At 40.6% G+C, this 6,000-nt stretch overlaps 1 protein-coding gene across 1 annotated transcript in view; it reads right to left on the reverse strand.

Moving 5' to 3' along the window:
• The window catches only part of GYS1 (glycogen synthase 1), a 143,310-nt gene that overhangs the window by 46,516 nt on the left and 90,794 nt on the right, over nucleotides 1–6,000 (reverse strand).

The raw sequence follows: 6,000 nt of genomic DNA on the forward strand, positions 1-6,000 counted from the left end.
CAAAAATGGCATCACAGATAAAATTATTAGCATGTTGAAGAAGAAGAATAATATTATGAGAATCATGATCTGTTACTTGTTGCGCTAAAGTTTCCAACCAAAAAGTTGAAGCTGCAGCAACATCAGCCAATGATATAGCAGGTCTAAGAAGATTACCTGAACACAGATAAGCTTTTCTTAGAAAGGATTCAATTTTCCTATCTAAAGGATCCTTAAAGGAAGTACCATCTGCCGTAGGAATAGTAGTACGTTTAGCAAGGGTAGAAATAGCCCCATCAACTTTAGGGATTTTGTCCCAAAACTCTAATCTGTCGGACGGTACAGGATATAATTGCTTAAAACGTTTAGAAGGAGTAAATGAATTACCCAAATTATTCCATTCTCTGGAAATTACTTCAGAAATAGCACCAGGAACAGGAAAAACTTCAGGAATAACCACAGGAGATCTAAAGACCTTGTCTAAACGTTTAGATTTAGTATCAAGAGGACCAGAATCCTCAATTTCTAATGCAATTAGGACTTCTTTAAGTAAAGAACGGAAAAATTCCATTTTAAATAAATATGACGATTTATCAGCATCAACCTCTGAGACAGAATCCTCTGAATCCTCTGAATCATTAGAATCAGAATGATGATGTTCATTTAAAAATTCATCTGTATAAAGAGAAGTTTTAAAAGACTTTTTATGTTTACCAGAAGGAGGAATAACAGACATAGCCTTCTTAATGGATTCAGAAACAAAATCTCTTATGTTATCAGGAACACTCTGAACATTAGATGTTGATGGAACTGCAACAGGTAATGGTACTTTACTAAACGAAATATTTTTTGCATTAACAAGTTTGTCATGACATTTAATACAAACAACAGCTGGAGGAACAACTACCAAAAGTTTACAGCAGATACACTTAGCTTTGGTAGTTCCAGCACCAGGCAGCGATTTTCCAGTAGTATCTTCTGACTCAGTTGCAACGTGGGACATCTTGCAATATGTAATAGAAAAAACAACATATAAAGCAAAATTGAACAAATTCCTTAAATGACAGTTTCAGGAATGGGAAAAAATGCCAGTGAACAAGCTTCTAGCAACCAGAAGCAACAAATAATGAGACTTAAATAAAGTGGAGACAAAATTGACGCCCACATTATTTGGCGCCTAAATGCTATTAGCGCCAAAAATGACGCCACATCCGGAACGCCGACATTTTTGGCGCGAAAAACGTCAAAAGTGACGCAACTTCCGGCGACACGTATGACGCCGGAAATAGAAAAAAATTTCGCGCCAAGAAAGTCTGCGCCAAGAATGACGCAATAAAATGAAGCATTTTCAGCCCCAGCGAGCCTAACAGCCCACAGGGAAGTCAAATTTTAAGGTAAGATAAAAATGATATATTCAAATGCATTATCCCAAATATGAAACTGACTGTCTGAAATAAGGAAATGTTGAACATCCTGAGTCAAGGCAAATAAATGTTTGAATACATATATTTAGAACTTTATAAAAAAGTGCCCAACCATAGCTTTAGAGTGTCACAGAAAATAAGACTTACTTACCCCAGGACACTCATCTTCATGTTGTAGAAAGCCAAACCAGTACTGAAACGAAAATCAGCAGAGGTAATGGTATATATATATAAGAGTATATCATCGATCTGAAAAGGGAGGTAAGAGATGAATCTCTACGACCGATAACAGAGAACCCATGAAATAGACCCCGTAGAAGGAGATCATTGAATTCAAACAGGCAATACTCTCCTCACATCCCTCTGACATTCACTGCACGCTGAGAGGAAAACTGGGCTCCAACCTGCTGCGGAGCGCAAATCAACGTAGAATCTAGCACAAACTTACTTCACCACCTCCATAGGAGGCAAAGTTTGTAAAACTGATTTGTGGGTGTGGTGAGGGGTGTATTTATAGGCATTTTGAGGTTTGGGAAACTTTGCCCCTCCTGGTAGGAATGTATATCCCATACGTCACTAGCTCATGGACTCTTGCTAATTACATGAAAGAAAAAAAAATCTAAGCATGAACGACATAAATTAGCTGAAGAAGCTACTTCAGTTGTTTTACAATAAGCCTTGACCCTTTTATATAGCGTTGCATGGACGTTAAAGGGCTAAGCAAATGCAGCCTAGGTAAGCATTAAACAGTTTGTGTGCGCAATTTCAAAACACCATTTTATCTGAAAAAAGGGTGCGCTAGTGTGTGTGCATCCGTTGACGCGCCGCCTAACCGTTAGTCCGACGTGCACATACTATGAAGCTCTGTTGTATTTTGAAGGCTGCTTCAAGTTTGATGCACGTTTCAAATTAAATTCTAAGTGCGTGTACTATGGCACACTAGCTTGACAAGTATTTTATGTGTAGGATATAGAGAAATATAAATATATATATATATATATATATATATATATATATATATATATACACACACACACACACATACATACACACACACATATATACAAATATACATATACACACACACACATATATACAAATATACATATACACACACACGCGATTTTAACACGCGTTTCTTGTGTATAATATGGCGCATGAACCAGACGAGCAATTTATGCATCTGTTTTTCACTCAAAAAAATTCAAGGGGATTTTAAACATCTTAAAAGTGCCCCTAAAAATAGCTGTGAGTGTCTATTAAAAAAACATAATTTATGCTTACCTGATAAATTCCTTTCTTCTGTTGTGTGATCAGTCCACGGGTCATCATTACTTCTGGGATATAACTCCTCCCCAACAGGAAATGCAAGAGGATTCACCCAGCAGAGCTGCATATAGCTCCTCCCCTCTACGTCAGTCCCAGTCATTCGACCAAGAATCAACGAGAAAGGAGTAACCAAGGGTGAAGTGGTGACTGGAGTATAATTTAAAAGATATTTACCTGCCTTAAAACAGGGCGGGCCGTGGACTGATCACACAACAGAAGAAAGGAATTTATCAGGTAAGCATAAATTATGTTTTCTTCTGTTATGTGTGATCAGTCCACGGGTCATCATTACTTCTGGGATACCAATACCAAAGCAAAAGTACACGGATGACGGGAGGGATAGGCAGGCTCATTATATAGAAGGAACCACTGCCTGAAGAACCTTTCTCCCAAAAATAGCCTCCGAAGAAGCAAAAGTGTCAAATTTGTAAAATTTGGAAAAAGTATGAAGCGAAGACCAAGTTGCAGCCTTGCAAATCTGTTCAACAGAGGCCTCATTCTTAAAGGCCCAAGTGGAAGCCACAGCTCTAGTGGAGTGAGCTGTAATTCTTTCAGGAGGCTGCTGACCAGCAGTCTCATAGGCTAAACGTATTATGCTACGAAGCCAAAAAGAGAGAGAGGTAGCAGAAGCTTTTTGACCTCTCCTCTGTCCAGAATAAACGACAAACAGGGAAGAAGTTTGGCGAAAATCTTTAGTTGCCTGCAAGTAGAACTTGAGGGCACGAACTACATCCAGATTGTGTAGAAGACGTTCCTTCTTTGAAGAAGGATTTGGACACAAGGATGGAACAACAATCTCTTGATTGATATTCCTGTTAGTGACCACCTTAGGTAAGAACCCAGGTTTAGTACGCAGAACTACCTTGTCTGAGTGAAAAATCAGATAAGGAGAATCACAATGTAAGGCTGATAACTCAGAGACTCTTCGAGCCGAGGAAATAGCCATTAAAAACAGAACTTTCCAAGATAACAATTTTATATCAATGGAATGAAGGGGTTCAAATGGAACACCCTGTAAAACGTTAAGAACTAAGTTTAAACTCCATGGCGGAGCAACAGCTTTAAACACAGGCTTGATCCTAGCCAAAGCCTGACAAAAAGCCTGGACGTCTGGATTTTCTGACAGACGCCTGTGTAACAAGATGGACAGAGCTGAAATCTGTCCCTTTAATGAACTAGCTGATAAACCCTTTTCTAACCCTTCTTGTAGAAAAGACAATATCCTAGAGATCCTAACCTTACTCCAGGAGTAATGTTTGGATTCGCACCAGTATAGGTATTTACGCCATATTTTATGGTAAATCTTTCTGGTAACAGGCTTCCTAGCCTGTATCAGGGTATCAATAACCGACTCAGAAAAACCACGCTTTGATAAAATCAAACGTTCAATTTCCAAGCAGTCAGCTTCAGAGAAGTTAGATTTTGATGTTTGAATGGACCCTGTATCAGAAGGTCCTGTCTTAGAGGTAGAAACCAAGGCGGACAGGATGACATGTCCACTAGATCTGCATACCAAGTCCTGCGTGGCCATGCAGGCGCTATTAGAATCACTGATGCTCTCTCCTGCTTGATTTTGGCAATCAATCGAGGAAGCAGCGGAAAGGGTGGAAACACATAAGCCATCCCGAAGTTCCAAGGTGCTGTCAAAGCATCTATCAGAACCGCTCCCGGATCCCTGGATCTGGACCCGTAGCGAGGAAGTTTGGCGTTCTGGCGAGACGCCATGAGATCTATCTCTGGTTTGCCCCAACGTCGAAGTATTTGGGCAAAGACCTCCGGCCCGGATGAAAAGTCTGGCGACTCAAGAAATCCGCCTCCCAGTTCTCCACTCCCGGGATGTGGATTGCTGACAGGTGGCAAGAGTGAGACTCTGCCCAGTGAATTATCTTTGATACTTCCACCATTGCTAGGGAGCTTCTTGTCCCTCCCTGATGGTTGATGTAAGCTACAGTCGTGATGTTGTCCGACTGAAACCTGATGAACCCCCGAGTTGTTAATTGGGGCCAAGCTAGAAGGGCATTGAGAACTGCCCTCAATTCCAGAATGTTTATTGGAAGGAGACTCTCCTCCTGATTCCATAGTCCCTGAGCCTTCAGAGAATTCCAGACAGCGCCCCAACCTAGTAGGCTGGCGTCTGTTGTTACAATTGTCCAGTCTGGCCTGCTGAATGGCATCCCCCTGGACAGGTGTGGCCGATGAAGCCACCATAGAAGAGAATTTCTGGTCTCTTGATTCAGATTCAGAGTAGGGGACAAATCTGAGTAATCCCCATTCCACTGACTTAGCATGCATAATTGCAGAGGTCTGAGGTGTAGGCGTGCAAAAGGTACTATGTCCATTGCCGCTACCATTAAGCCGATCACCTCCATGCATTGAGCTACTGACGGGTGTTGAATGGAATGAAGGACACGGCATGCATTTTGAAGCTTTGTTAACCTGTCCTCTGTCAGGTAAATCTTCATTTCTACAGAATCTATAAGAGTCCCCAAGAATGGAACTCTTGTGAGAGGAAAAAGAGAACTCTTCTTTTCGTTCACTTTCCATCCATGCGACCTTAGAAATGCCAGAACTAACTCTGTATGAGACTTCTCCCTTCAAAGAAGTTTGAGGACCCCTGAGATCTATCAGAGATGAACCGGATCATGCAGGAAATATAAAAGTAACTGACTGGTATTTTTGATGCGTAGCAAAGAGCGCCAAAAACGGCCCCTCCCTCTCCCACACAGCAGTGAAGAGAAACGAAACTGTCACAATTAAAGCAAAAAAAAAAAAAAAAAACTGCCAAGTGGAAAATAATGCCCAAATATTTATTCACACAGTACCTCAGCAATGTAAACGATTCTACATTCCAGCAAAAACGTTTAACCTGATAAATAGTTATTAAAAAGGATTATTGACCTTTAACAGAGTAGTTCCGGTGAAATACCATCCCCAGAATACTGAAGTGTATACATACATGTCATTTTAACGGTATGGCAGGATTTTCTCATCAATTCCATTCAGAAAATAAAAACTGCTACATACCTCAATGCAGATTCATCTGCCCGCTGTCCCCTGATCTGAAGCCTTTACCTCCCTCAGATGGCCGAGAACAGCAATATGATCTTAACTACTCCGGTTAAAATCATAGTAAAAAACTCTGACAGATTCTTCCTCAAACTCTGCCAGAGAAGTAATAACACGCTCCGGTGCTATTTTAAAATAACAAACTTTTGATTGAAGTCATAAAAACTAAGTATAATCACCATAGTCCTCTCACACATCCTAT

This window comes from Bombina bombina, chromosome 8, assembly GCF_027579735.1.
Source record: "Bombina bombina isolate aBomBom1 chromosome 8, aBomBom1.pri, whole genome shotgun sequence".
NCBI lineage: Eukaryota > Metazoa > Chordata > Amphibia > Anura > Bombinatoridae > Bombina > Bombina bombina.